This window comes from Netta rufina (assembly GCF_964035555.1).
Source record: "Netta rufina genome assembly, chromosome: 8".
NCBI classification, from domain to species: Eukaryota; Metazoa; Chordata; class Aves; order Anseriformes; family Anatidae; genus Netta; species Netta rufina.
Window position 1 is genome coordinate 24356356 of NC_140131.1, and position 15307 is coordinate 24371662.

Genomic DNA, 15307 nt, shown 5'->3' on the forward strand with positions numbered 1-15307 from the left:
CAATTTTAACTAAGATAAGGTCAATTTAACTATGACAGGGTCAATTTTAAATGTAAATACAGTTGGTCAGTACCTAGCTTGCTAATTGCTAACCTCCACACAAATAACTAGCACTTTGCTAGTGTCTGGGCAAGTTTAGTGAACTAATGTTCTTGATTCTCCCCTTAATCCTCTTATCTCACCACTTAAAATTTTGTGTATTTGAAGGCATATATATTAGGTATGCTTATATGATTATATTTCTCAAAAACAAACAAAAATACTATAAATAGTCAGCTACTTTTATTGTATTTGTTTACAACATAGATCTTAATTCAGTCCCTGAAGGACTACTTTCTAGAAACACTACCTTATGGAAGGATACAAATACAAATCTTGACAAGTCCCGTTATTTTGTACTACTTACTGAGCAATAAGGTGAAATAGAAGAATGCCTACAGTTTCCTAGTATGACAAAAAAAAAACAAACACATTTCTTTAGAACACCACCACAGGTAATAATATACTGCAATTACATTGTAAAAGTCACATCAAAAATGCTTTTTTATTTAAGGCTACTTATGATTTATTAATTTGTTAGGATAATCAATCAGTTTGTACTTTTTATTGTTATTCACTCCTAAGTGTACAGAAGAATATAATCATGAATAAGTTGGAAGCATGCAGAAACATTGGAGACTATATTTCCTAGATGATTATAGGTTTACAGTTTTCTCTGTGTACTTAGTAGTGGATATCCTAGCTTGCCAGCCTTTTCATCTAGCCCTGTTAGAAACGAAAGAAAATGAAGGACAAATTCATCACTTTGAATTTGTTTTTAATAGAATATTTTCAGGAAAGCTAAAATAATATGGATTGAACAGGAGCATTGTACACAGTTTAAATCCTCCTAAAGATAATGAAGGTCAACACAGGACTCAGATAAAAGATATGGATTAGATATTTTGAACATAAAATCCAGTTGATAATGAAATCTATAAATGGAAACCATTTCTGTGTAGTAATGCTAACACGACATTTTACTGTCTATATAACCTTTTGCTATTCTGTCAATATTACTGGTCTGCACCAATTTCAGAGATGGCATTAAGCACTGTCAGAATGGAAGGCATGTTTTAATAATAAAGCAATTATTATCTGCTTATGATGTAGGAATGTAATAGGTTTTTAATGTATTGAATTAAACACTATCTGCTTCAATAATTGTGTCACTAAAGTGATGATCTATAATTTATTAAGAATGGAAGAAAAATTGATGTCAAGAATGTAAACTATGCACTGCAGCAAACATTTGTTGCAGAGGCATAGATACTCAACAAATGGACTGAAGCATCCAAGTATTAGCATCAAACTCAGGTTAGATGTTTGTTTTAATTTAAGTGTAAGCTTTTAGATTTAAAAAATATAATTGGTCAAACAGCAGCCAGAAGCCATATTTTAGAGATTGCCTACGCATTATTTAAGAGAGTCATTCTGTTCAACAAATTCGTAGAACAGTCCAACAGAACTTTTAATTTCATTTTCAAATGTAAAGCATGATCTCCAAGTAATTAAATAAAACCTTTTCAGGATTCAGTCCCATCTTGTTGCTTTCCTTTTATATTTTGAACTTTGCTTACATAGTTTGTTGCAGGCCCAATTTTAACTAAGACAACCAGTTGCTTGTAGTATTCCAAAGTGTGTGAGCGCTTCTGCTTGCAACTGTATATTGTGCAACTTGTCTAAGATGTTTTAAGTTTTGTTAAAAACATGGTTAGTAGCAAGAACAAAAACCTCTTGCAATTTTAGTGGCTTTTTAAGAAATCTTGCTTCTGTGTTGCTGATACCTCTGTGAAAACTGTGCAAGTATAGTAACACAAGATATTGTATATGTGTAAGGGACCAAACTGCAGTTATTAGAGGGGTCAAAAGTCTACATAACCATATATTTGTATGGAACAAACTTCAACTGTGCTGTAAAACTAACATCGTGGGGTTTTGTGCTCCCTAAGTAATCCCAGTATAGCAATATCTTGTGAAACTAAGATCCAGCTTCTGCAGTGATATGAATCCTTTGCATTGCTGAGAAGTCAGAGCAATTTTTGCCTCTCTTTCCAGTCCAAGTTAACAAAGAGAAAGAACAGTGAGATACTGCATTTAATAAATACACACTCTGTACTGATTTTCATTATTGAAGAAAATAATGAATGATCAAGAAGACATTAAAGTAAAATGCCAAAAGCAAAAATAGACTCACAACAGAAGACCCTCATCTTCTGGGTGCTCTGATATCAGTAAAAATTGTGTAAAGAGCAGTGGAAAGAAAATTGCTTCAAAAGTTTGCACTGATTTTGATTTAGGGAAGCTTTTGCAAAGTTGCAGTATAAAGCTACAGTGACCATTGTTAATTTAACCTCATATTCTTGCTGTTCATTTGAAAAGATTGGATAGCAAATCAAGTCTAAGAATATATGATAACAGATTCTAGTTTTGTCATCTGAGCTGTGCAAATGTAAGAATGTGTCTGGGCACATCTTCTTGCAAGACAGACCTATGTGATAAGCATCTGCGGGTGTGTCTGCACTGTAATGTACCGGAGAGAAAACCAAGCTAGTGTTAAATGAGTTTCTAATGGGAAGTAGTCTATCTATGGTGGGATGGTAAATTATCCTCCCAGAGAGCTGGGCTATTACAATAGCCTTCTGCTACCGAAAGCAAGCTGTTGATTATCTGCACAGCGCACTGCGATGTGCAGCACAGATGGGAAGGAGGCCTCAGTGCTACTTCTGGCCTGGAGTCTGGACTGAAGTGGGAGAACATCTTGTTCTGCCACACACTCCGTGGCAGCTTTAAGAAAGTCCACATTTTCTGATCCAGAGCCTTAGATTTAGATAAAACTTCCTGTACAGGACCAATAAAATAAACATCTTGATTTTTTTTTAGCTGCTGAAAACTTAGTCCCTCCTGAATTCATTTGAACTAAGTTTGAAAAGTACCATTATTTTGATTCACCAATTAGCTATCTTGTGAAGCAGTTTGGAAGATTAGCCAAGTACTTATGAGAGGTTCTTCAGTGCTCATAAGTGCCAATTATTCATCCCTGTCATTAACAACCTCTGTTATCACAAAGTTCATATTTGTAAAAACTGACCTTCCCTGCTCTGAGACTTAGTTGCCAGACTACTCTGACCCCACTGGCATTGACTGCCGGCTGTACCAGTTACCACACTGTAATTCATGCACCAGTTCAAATATGTGAAATTCATTTTCAAACTAACCTAGTATCTGGAGTTCAAATCTACAAAACAAAACAAAACAAAAACATGCTATGAGGGCAAACAAGCAAAAGTGATTTTCTTGCATCATGTGCCAATAGATTAGCCAAAATAAATAAATAAATAAATAATTATTGATTAAGTTGATTTCAGAAAGCCTATTCTTTCTACTTACAGTGAGAGCTGTGCTGGAAATTTCAGTGCAATCAAATGTGTTGGAATTGACCGAACAGCAAATATACCTCAAGCTGCAATGTTAATAAATCTTCTATATAAAATTACAAATATAAAATGGAAACATTTCAGGAGATACAAAAGGAATGCTTTCATAAACCTACAATGCAAACAGAATCTAAACCTGTAGCTAATTGGTCATACTAATTTATTTTACTGTTTCTGGAAGGAATTTTGTTAAATAAGGTTAAGAGTATGCGCATTAAATCTCACTTCTGCAATGATACAGTTAATTCTGTTGCCTTAACCTTAGAGAGTCATGAAACGCACTTCCCTTCTGGTCACTTCAGTGACCAGACAGTAAAGCTTGTTTTTAATCAGGACAATGACTTAATCAGGACTTGCTTCTACTCTGCAAAGACAACTTTACTATAAGTAGTCTGTTATAGCCAATTCAGTTCCATGCTTATCAAGAATTTTTATAATAGCCCGTGATTAAATTATATTAATATTACATTAAATTATATACATCCTGTTTTACTGGTCCCTGCAAAGAACCCTTTCAAGCCTGTGAACATCCTTTCTTCTAAAAAGAGAACTGCCTATCTCCTTCCTTGTTTTAATTGACTTCTTTAGCTATGAAACATTTACTCTAGAAATTATATAGTGCCCTAAGTGCATTCTCCTTCCTTAAATGCTAAAATATGGAATTCTAGAAAGTGCATTCTGACATACCGTGCTTTTCAGAGGAGGAAGGATTTACAGCCTCCTCATAATAAGGTAGCTCGTAGCAACCCCAAATCCAAGGATTCACAGTAAAGCGGTTCCTAAACATGAATAGAGGAGATTCATATGATTAAATAATTAGAGATGAGAAAAGATTGCTTGCTTTGAATAAGAAAACAGGAAAAAATACAAAGATAAGTAATGCCATAGAGAAGATAATTGTTCTGTACCATTGATCTTGATTTCCAGAACAGTAAAAGGGCTTAATGAACATGGGGCATGTTTTAAATTATAAATATAAATACTTTTTCTAAAGGGGGAGAAAAAAAATGTTGAATAATAGTTCTTGGGTTTGTCGTATAGTTATCAGACATAAGTAAATGTAAAAAAGCCCGCAAGGCATTTGTGAATGATTCAGTTTTGTTGTTGTTGTTGTTTTCATCTGGGATATTCACCCTTAGATTTAAAGATACAAATCAACCATTTGCTGGCATAGTTTTCTTCTTATTTTTATTGTTATTATTAATATTATTTTTCTGACTATTTTCTGTTTTCCCACTGAAGTGTCACCATTGGAGGCAAAGTCACAGCATGTTGTTTTGTTTTGGAAAATAATCTTTGTGTTCCAAAGATATCCCTGTGGCATCCCTGCCAAGAAATGATTTCTCTGTGAGAATACAGCTTGATTGGTTAGCAAATAAAAGGAAAGATGCAAAAGACATATCACAGCCCTTTTTCATCTTAAAATTTTCACCTGTTCATGTGCTAATGATCTAGGCATCCCTACTGATTTTTGTCTGTTCCTTGATATTTACTAGGCATCTTGGATCCAAGCACGTGCACAATAAATCACTCTGCAGATGCTTATTCCAAGGTCAACTGAAGGTAGCAGAGTGAGCTTCAGCTGCACAATGTAGGAGTTCCAGAGACAATACCTGAGTGGCAAAGACTTTTATTTGTAACACGGTCAAATTAAAAGCAACATACTACAGAAAAATCAGAGAGATGATTCCCAACTGACAGCTCTTGCTGTGGCAAACTTGAACCTTAGCTGTAATGCTGTTAAAAATAAATAAAAAATACAATAGGATATTAAGAGTACATTTTTTCCCATCTCTAAGATTAATTTATTTTTTATCAAACTAGTAAAGTATATTTAAACTTGGACTGCTTATATTAAAAAAATGTCTATTATACAGAAGTCAAAAACAAAAACTGAAAGCAGTTCTATAATCTTCAGTATAGTGGTTGTTGTTGCTCCCTCTATACTTCAGTGCAGACCTTTGTCAGAAATGCGGGAATTTGGTTTAGAAAAGAAGGCATATTAGTAAGAACTTAAATGACTCAGGCTTTAAAGTGAGTGGATATACTCAAATAAAATATTAAATTTAATTAAAGCTGATGTTATTTATTACTAGCTGCTATAATTCCATTTGTTAGCAGGAAAACATTAAGGAACTTTATATAGCCAGACTGAGCACAAGTTTTATGTGATTACTCTACATGCATGTTTAAAGAATACAGCCAGAATCACACATTAAACACTGGAGCGTTGTATTCTATGTATGCTGGGACAGGTGATGTAAGACAAGACAGCCCTCTTCTGATTCAGAAGCAAAGCTTAGGTATCATTATGAGACAGCAGACACTGCAGAAATTCAGAATATGACTAAGGAGGAGGAGCTGTGCAGCCATGCAGCATTGCCCTGCACGTGGCTCCAGAGTGCTTGCTGAATTTAAAGTGTTTTGAAATTCTTTAAAGAAACTAAGAATAAGTGCCCAGTTTCCAAGGTTTCTGTCTTGGTCATAGTGTCCAGCTCTGTGACCTAGCAGACTGATAAAAATCATCAAGATTTTATAGAATCATAGAATTATTAAGGTTGGAAAATATCTTCAAGATCATCTGGTCCAAACATCACCCTACTACCAACGTCACCCACTCAACCATGACGAGGGCCTCTAAGTCCTTGTTGTATTGAGGGGCCCAAAACTGAACACAGCACTTGAGGTGCAGCCTCACCAGAGCTGAGTATAGGCGGACGACCACCTCCCTGGTCCTGCTGGCTGAATTATTTCTGACACAAGCCAGGATGTCATTGGCTACCTTGGCCACCTGGGCACACTGTCGGCTCATGTTCATTGACCAGCACCCCCAGATCCTTTTCCACTGCACAGCTTTTCAGCCCCAAGCCTGTAGTGCTGCACGGGGTTGTTGTGACAAAAGTGCAGGACCCGGCACTTAGCTAAGTTGAACCTCAGTCATGGCTGGACTGAGAGCTTTATAGCTTTGGAAGATTCTAGTCTGTGAAGCCAAGAGCTACAATCCTTGGTATAGCTGAGACTATGGGATTTAATGAGTTTGCACCTGCAAACTATCAGGGCTAGTGAATATCAGAAATTCTCTTAGAGCTCTTGTTTTCTAAATTTTTACGTGAAGCTTCCACAGCTTCCAGGCAGCATGAAGGTTTTGAAGCCTTGCGGTCAGTCTCCTAAAGGTTGGGGCAGAAGGTGAAGTTGCATTGTGCTATAGATCTATGAAGAAATTATGTCCTCCAGATCAAATGATGTCCTCGAGATCAAATTGTCTTTTTGATAGGGCCATTCAAGAGCTCAGGTCCATACCCAATGCACTTCTGCCCCAATGGGGGTGTGAGGGACCTAACCAGTGATCATTCAGTGATTCAACACATGCAGAGGGCATGTTCAGTCACTGTTGTCAGTTACTGATCACACGTTTATTACTCTGTCTTGCGTAGATATTCATTTTGATGCTCATGCACCTATGTTTTTTTCTTAAATCTATTTACATGAAAATAAGTTTTCAAATAGATATTTCAAATATTACCAGCACGCTTCTAATTACAAATAGGTTAGTACCATCCCACTGAAACAAATGTAAAAAAGTTGATTTATGTTTTTCTTAGAAGTTTACATGCAAGGCTCTGTAGTTTGGTAGAGAAACTGTTTGGGCTCTCAAATCCTTTCAGTGATGATTTTTAAACAGGTAATCAGATGAGCTTCAAGGCTACATGAACTGAAAAATCTGTAAAGTGCTTACAAAATGAATATTATTTGTGAAATCAATTGTGGTACAATAACTGTTACAGGTCTCATTTGAATATCTTTGAAGCTGATAGAACTTGCATATAAAATTATATTATTAAAAAGTAGTGTGAGAACTGATTTTAGAACATAAAATATATTTCAATAATACTTAAAGTATTGTACATTTTTGGGGATACTGTGAAAAATTTGACTCAATTTAAATGTATTAGCCTATAAAGTTAAGCAAATACAATGAAAGTATTGATAAACCACTGTTCTTTATTTAGTACAGTTCTTGCCTTTGAGGATGCAAGGGTTTTGGTTTCTTTCACAAGTTTTTTCTTGACTCATGTTAGCCATTAGCACATGAGAGGAATTATATATTTCACACTCAGTATATGACTGTTAAAATACCTTCCTTATAACCTAAGCTTTTGCTGCAGAATTTGTCACTTATGTTACCAATATTTTGTCAGAGCAAAAAGGTAACAATTAAATTTGAAAGGCAATCCTATCCATACAGTCCAGTTAATCCCCATCATAAATATAGATAGAGGGACTCCTTGGGCCTGTAATTACCAAAGGGGTGTGAAATGGAAAGCCTAAGATCAATATCAAAATTGCTCAGAGAAGGGCAATGAAGCTGGTGAGGGGTCTGGAGAACAAGTCTTACAAGGAGCAGACGAGGGAGCTGGGATTGTTCAGTCTGGAGAAGAGGAGGCTCAGGGGCAACCTTCTCACACTCTACAGGTACCTTAACAGAGGCTGTATTGAGGTGGGGGTTGGTCTATTCTCCCACGTGCCTGGTGACAGGATGAGTGGGAATGGGCTTAAGTTGTGCCAGGTGAGGTTTAGGCTGAATATTAGGAAGAATTTTTTTACCGAAAGGATTGTTAGGCATTGGAATGGGCTTCCCAGGGAAGTGGTGAGTCACTCACTTTGGAGGTCTTTAAAAGATGTTTAGATGTAGAGCTTAGTGATGTGGTTTAGTGGAGGACTGGTTAGTATTAGATCAAAGGTTGGACTCGGTGATCTTGGAGGTCTCTTCTAACCTAGATGATTCTGTGATTCTGTGAAAAATGTTCTAATGTTCTATGGTAATAGTCTCCATTTAGTAAATTTGTATTATAAGTGGTGTTGGCGTGGGACATTAGTTTCTGCCAGGGGACATTGGACACGGTGGCACTAAATGGTGGTGGGAGCATGGACTACAGCAGCTTTTCATGGGGTCCAGCTACATAGGGCTCATCAGAATTGTACAATTTCTTGTTGCCTGCGTGGTGCAGGTGACTTTCCCTGGAACTGCATACCCTTCTGCAAATAAGCATTGCTGCATGGAGTCTTCAGCACCCAAAAGGCAGTCTATCTTTTCTGCACAACATGGCTCCTCAATAATGCAGTTGTTAACACAAGTAATATTTTCTGCAGATACTTGTTTTTAACATATTCTGTTATGAGTCACTTTGCTTGGTATTTTAGATCTCGACTGTAGCTTTCTATTAATAGTTGAATTCCCTAAAGGCATTAACTGTTTCTAAAGACCTTTCTTGCTCTTAACACCATTCGTACACTTTACAGAAATATGTTTTTCTTTGTATTTCTATTTGAAAAGAGCTCTATACTAAAATATAGAACCACCAAGAATATTAAAAAGTATTCATTCTGAAAAATGCTTCTCCAATTGAAAGTCATGATAATATGAGATTTCATATTCTCTTCTTTTATTTTTCTAGTCATATTCTTTTAGATGCAAATTAAAAAACAAAACAAAACAAAAAACTCCAAGGACTACTCAGTAGTTAGCACTTTTCTTTTCTTTTTTCTTTTTTTTTTTTTTCTTTTTCCCACCATTATTAATTCTTGCATGTCAGTAGCTCTTGCTTGAGAAGATATCACTAACATCTATTGTCATAATTAGGAGACAGCTTTAGACTGATTGGTATATTTATCTAAAGGTGTGCTAGCACTCTCAGATGAAATATAAACCAGACTGACTGACTCATGCTTTGTCATCCTCAGAAGCCTGACCCTTATTTTATTAATCCACATGAGAAAATATATTAGATAGGAGTGGATAAAAAGTATAATAAATTTGCTGAATTCACTTTAATAGACGTAGCTGTCTTTAGAGAGCAGGGTGAACGTGAACAGTAAAAATCAGAGAAGCTTTGTATATGGAATATAAGGAAATCATTCTTTGGAATTATGACATGTGGTATGATAACTTATATTTCTTAGTCTGAATAATTATATAAAGTAATGCAGGTTGTCCCCACTCAGTAGTAGATGTAGATTCCTGAATATACAAATCATTACTTACTTGCAATGGAACTGTTAAGAGTAGAGAAGACAGTTTTATATTCTTTCCCTGATTTTGTGTTCCTGCTTAAAATACTATCCTTCATAAGAATTGTACTCTGTCATATTTGCAAAAAAGCAAAAACACGGGAAAGCTGACCAGCAGCTATCTCTGATTCCAGAGATTTAATGAAAATAGTTCTGTTTAAAAATGTGACAACCTTTCTCACATCTTTTTGAAGACATCTGTCAAGGCATACCTCCTCAATTCATAAAACACAAAGGAAGTTATATGTGCAGCTGCAATTAGAAATCCAAGAAAAAAAAAAAAGCTTCTGGACTGATGACAGGAAATATGTCTACAAACAAATCAACCTTTGCCTTGCTATGCTCAGAGCCATTGCAGGGAGAGAAAATGGACAATGAAATGCAGGGAAATTAGTTTCTGTCTCTGTAATGCCCTAAGTATCTTCCTGTGAAATATATTCTGAAAGCAATTCTACAACAATATTAAGGTAGAAAACAGCGTTTTGTACCAGTAGTTGATGATCTAGCTGCTGACCTCATGTCTACTCATGTCTACTGGGCAACAAGGAGCCCTAGCTGTTTCTAGTCATGAGGTCAGCAGCTAGATCATCAACAAGGGAATAGGATAGGGATGGATTTAGTAAGTGTGCCTGCTGGTAGACAGGAGAAATGGGAGTGTGAATGCAAGCTGAAGATCTAAACTTGTTCCTTTCAATTAAGTTAGTTTGTTCTTTTTAATTGAGTTAAGAAATCTGTTACAACATCTCTGGTGAGAGTGCAATATCATTAAGTGCAGTAATTTGATCACTTGCGGTCGTCTGAACGACCATAAGTTTATCCCTCAGGCAGCTCCACGGACTTCAGTGGAACTACTCCAGGGATGAATTAAGCCCCGTGCCCAGAGAAATAAAACAATGCCTTATACATATGTTTGCTCAAATTGTTCAGATTGGACTAGGTGACTTTGGAGGTCTCTTCCAACCTAGATGATTCTGTGATAACAGAAGATAAAAAAAAAAAAAAATCTATTATTTTTATCTAAGTAAAGTCACCACCTGTTTTAAAGTTACCACCTGTTTTTTTTTTTTTTTTTTGTCTAGGTGTTGGGCCACACAACTGCTGATAGCACTAGACTATTTTATTGTCCACTGCCGTAGTGTTTTCTGTCTGTCACAACTGATAGTGTAGATTCTTCTTCTTTCAGTGTTTAAACAGTCCTGTGTCTCATACTGTCTCATTCTGGAAGAGCTGTCCTTGTGTAAGCTCTTATCCCTACGAGGAGAGGGATCTACTGCAGGTTTTTGCTGCATCTGCTCCTTTGCCCCCTGAAGGAGAGATGCACCTGCAGTGCCCGGAGAGGAGTACCTCTCACCTCTTCTGCAGACTGGGTCTGCCAGCTTAGTCACATTCTGCATCCAGTCTGCATAGCTATCTTCTCACTGAAGGATTTTAAATCATGGGGACTTCTACAGAAAATTTGATCCCCGCTATTTTTTATACAGACGTACATTAAAATACTACATGTTCATGTTTATACATATGTGCGTGTGTATTCCAGGTGTTCTGTTGTACCTCTCCTCACAGTATATTTAATTAAAACAAGAAAGCAAATGAACACATGGAAGGACCAGAGTAATTTATTTGCCAGAAGTCATGCAATGAATCAGTGGCAGAGAACTACCTATGACTGCTGAAGCTTCTTGCTTATAGCCACAATATTCCTCTTGTGGCTCTGAGTCCTGATGCACACTAAGACTATGAGTCCTGGTGATGCTGTACCATTGACCTTAAGTCTCACACATGGTCACTCTCAATTTCTGAGATGCTTAGCAGACAAATTGGGCTTACTGATATAAATGTTTCATTCCCCATGTTCCACTTTCATATTTTTTTCTTTAATCATATCCCTAAAATTTAAAAGCAACTTTTTCTCATAGAAAAAATAAATCCCGTATTTATTATTTTTAAGGTGAAAAATGTCTTTCAAAGTAGTTACTTATTTGGAATTCCCTTACTTCTTTTATGTTAATGCTAGTCCATTAACATAAAATATTGAATTTGAAAATAATTAAAATATATATGGAGTTAATCTGAATATATTGCACACTAATATTAATTTGTTTAGTTATAGGTCTAAATTATGCCTAAAAAAGGACAAACCTGAAATAAATTGTTGGCCTTTACCCATCTACAGAATTCAGTCGTATCTCTTTTAGGATAAAGAAAAGCACTGAAGCAGTTCTTAATAGTAAATTTTATGATTTTGTTATTGAATTTATACATTTTTCTGGTGTTAAGTGTCATAAAGAGAAGGGATTAAGAAAGGTGTTTTCTCAAAGAAACATGATACGGTGCTTTACTTTCTTAGGGTCATTACTGTATAATGCTATTCTTAACCAGTAATGTAGTCTGTTTCAGAGTTACTGAAGGAACAGTATACCACATAAGGTATTGTTTTCTTTTCAGGTTGACATCATTGTGTTGTATAAAGAAAAATTTTCTAGGGAGATGCAAGCCTAGATTTTCACATATGTGAGTATATGAAATAATATCATGTTTTACGAATAACCATTTGAAATAAGTACAGACTTTGATGTTTCTCACTGAGTGAAAATGGCAGTCTGGAAAATATAAATGAGATTCTAGTTGTGAAATCTAAATTCCTTTAGTGAAGTAAATTAATATTGCTTTAACAAGCAGGTTCCCTGAAGCCAAAATGGTCAGAACAGAGCTGCTTGCATTCAGATAACTAAATAAGTGGGTTACTGTTTCCTTTTAAAATAATGTTTCATTTTAAAATCGTATGTCTCAAAAATTTAGGAACTTGAGAATATGTGGCTTCTCTTATGCAATATTTTAGCTGCTTGTGAGTCCTTATTTAGCTAATAGGGGAGTCAGCCACTGTTATTCTGTACCTAAAGAGCAGTTGCAAATTCAGTTTCAAATGTGAAGCATCTTGCTTTGGGAATTAAGTCTCAGTATGTAAGTTGCTTTGAATTTTTTTATGGTAATTTAAATAAAATAAAATAAAATAATCTTATTCTTTTCTTTCACTGGAAAAGTCTGGGTGATGTCACTGTTGTCCTCACCTTCACCTGAGAGGTATGTAGGATTGTTTTTTCAACTAGTGTTCTGCTGTTCATACTGCTGGCATTGTGAGTTGTAGAAAGCCATGGAAAAATAAAAATAATCCAGTATGGAGAACAGGGTAGGACATTGGTTTGTAGCTTGTTCATGTTTTAATCTTGAGTCAAGCTGGCTTCATTTACAGCATTCCCTGGCTGGATATATTTTCTTTTCGGTAATGGTGATTTCATGGAGGAAGGATTGGAATGCATAGCCTGAAGTTCATGCATTACAAGACCAAGAATTGTTGAAAAAATAGCTTCAGAAAATGCACACAATTTCAGCTGTAGACAAGAATTTTTATGCTGGTTTCTTGTTTAACTGGGTTTGAATAATGTTTTCATTCTGGGCAAAACCAATAATTGTTATAATTATTGTTGTCTTTTGATAAGATTTTTTTTTTTTTTTTTTTTTTTGCAAATCATTTGTATAGACAAGACCCATTTTGAAAGAGTGAGGAGTTTCCCAAAGTTACATTCTATCAATTTGAGAAAATTTGAGAAGGGAGACTGCTGAAGCAATGTTGAGCAAGAAATTGTAAAGGCAAGAGCAGCAGTGCTGTAGGATATATGTATTCACTAGCAGCATTAAGGAGGCTGGAGACCACCAGAGGAAATTATGAAATGGTAGACTTGAAAGTAAATACATCCATTCTGAAGTTTTTCAAGCAGGTTTCTACATAATTCAACCCTAAATCTCTTTTAAAATAATTACATAAATTACTTGTTTGTACTAAGTATTTCACCTGTTCCATTCTCTCAAGTAATGACAGAGATATGCAAGGGTCTCTTCAGACCTCTGAAATGTTACTAAATGAAGAAAAAACATGTTGCTATGTAATAATAGTATTAAGCTTCTCATAGGTAATGGTAAAGGTGATCTTAAGATACAGCAACGCCAAAACTATAAAACTCTAATCTTATATATGAGACTGTAGTTAAAAAAAAAAAAAAAAAAAGAAAAGAAAAGAGAAAAAAAAAAAAGAAAAGGTGGGGGGGTGGGAGGGGTTAGAGTAGCAGAAAGTGCCCTGAGAGGAGAATAGAGAAGTACTGGTTGAATAGTTGAACTGAATCTGTATGTCATCTGTATAAAATACCCTGGGCAGATATGCCAGCACCCAATACAGCATTTCCATGGAGCAGCTTTTGGAATGTGTTCTATTTCTTCTAACTTATTGGATGAAACTTTTATATGGAAATAGTTGGAAAGTTTACATTCTGCTAAAAGAATTAAATTTGACTTTGGGAAATATGGCATCAATTCTTGATAGATTGAAGTCAGTCTATTCAGTGCCCAGAGCACCGGTTGATGGAAATTTACTGAGATGTTGGACTACAGCTAAACAATTCAATTTATTCTATTCCTGTCTTAACAAACAATCTTGCTAAAAAGCAGCCTTTAAAACAGGTCTTTGGAGGTGATGACAGTGACTGAAACAATGACCTTAATGCTCCAGAAAAGTGTTAATGAACCTTATAGAATTCAGCATTTGATAGAAAAGACCACATAAGTGCAGATTTTAGAAAACTTACTAAAACCATTAGTAGAGTCAAACAATAGTTAAGATCCCTATATGATTTCAAGGCCAAGTCAGACAGCAGTACACCAACATGAAGAATACTGGCTATTTATTATACAATTTAATAAAAACAGCTTTTAAAAAACAAAGTCAATGTACAGCATGCCGATCAATGCTACTAGCAGTGCAATAGTCCAGCTTCTGTCTAATGGTTTTCTGTTAAATAGGAGAGTTGCAGTTCACACAGCAGGAAAGGCAGGTTGTTCTATAAATGGGACTCCATTTTTCTAAGAAACTGACCATAATAATCAGTCAGGCAAAGTTGCCATGGCACATTGAGGACAGGAATCTATGAAAACTAAACAACTTGTTCCATTCAGATTTTTTTTTTATTATTTTTTTTTGTGTGTGTGTGTGTCCAACTTCCAACTAAACTAACCTATGTTACTGTGGGAAGGAAATGCATTTTGGAATTGATAAAGACAGTCTTGGTTACTGTAGGGCAGGAGTGACTCTGCCATTGGGATTTGAAAGGCAAGGTAACAGATGCAGTTGCATTCTGCTAGGTGTGTTAAAGACCTACTGTGTATTCATGAAAACACTGAATTGTTAAGCAGAGCAAAAGCAAATACTGCTCTATATATTGAGATCAAATTCCCAAGTTGATTTTGCTAAGAGAGGAAAGCAGCAGTTTGTACATATCGAAGGTGAAAATCTGAAAAGACTTTTTATATACTTTATAGTACATAAAAATAAATTATCTAGTTTTTTTTGTTTGTTTGTTTGTTTGTTTTCTTTTCTGAAGGGATTGCAAGCATACGGCAGACATGAACATAAAAATATAATGAATAGAACAGAGAGGTCAGTAGATCTGAAAATAAATAGTACAATAAGGGTCACTACAGTCTACCTGAACAATTAAAATTTATTGATGTGCAGACTGGAGTTCTAGAACTTCTATATTCTGTACACTTATAAACAGCACTACAGCTACAAGGAATACCAGCTGTGTGCTGTATTGAAGTATTGAAAATACTGTAACAGCTACTTGATGAAGTAAAATGAAATTGAATCCTTGTCCTGTATTGCAAAGTGTTGTCTATGCGTAGATGAGTAGATGTGAGGCAAAGTAGAACTA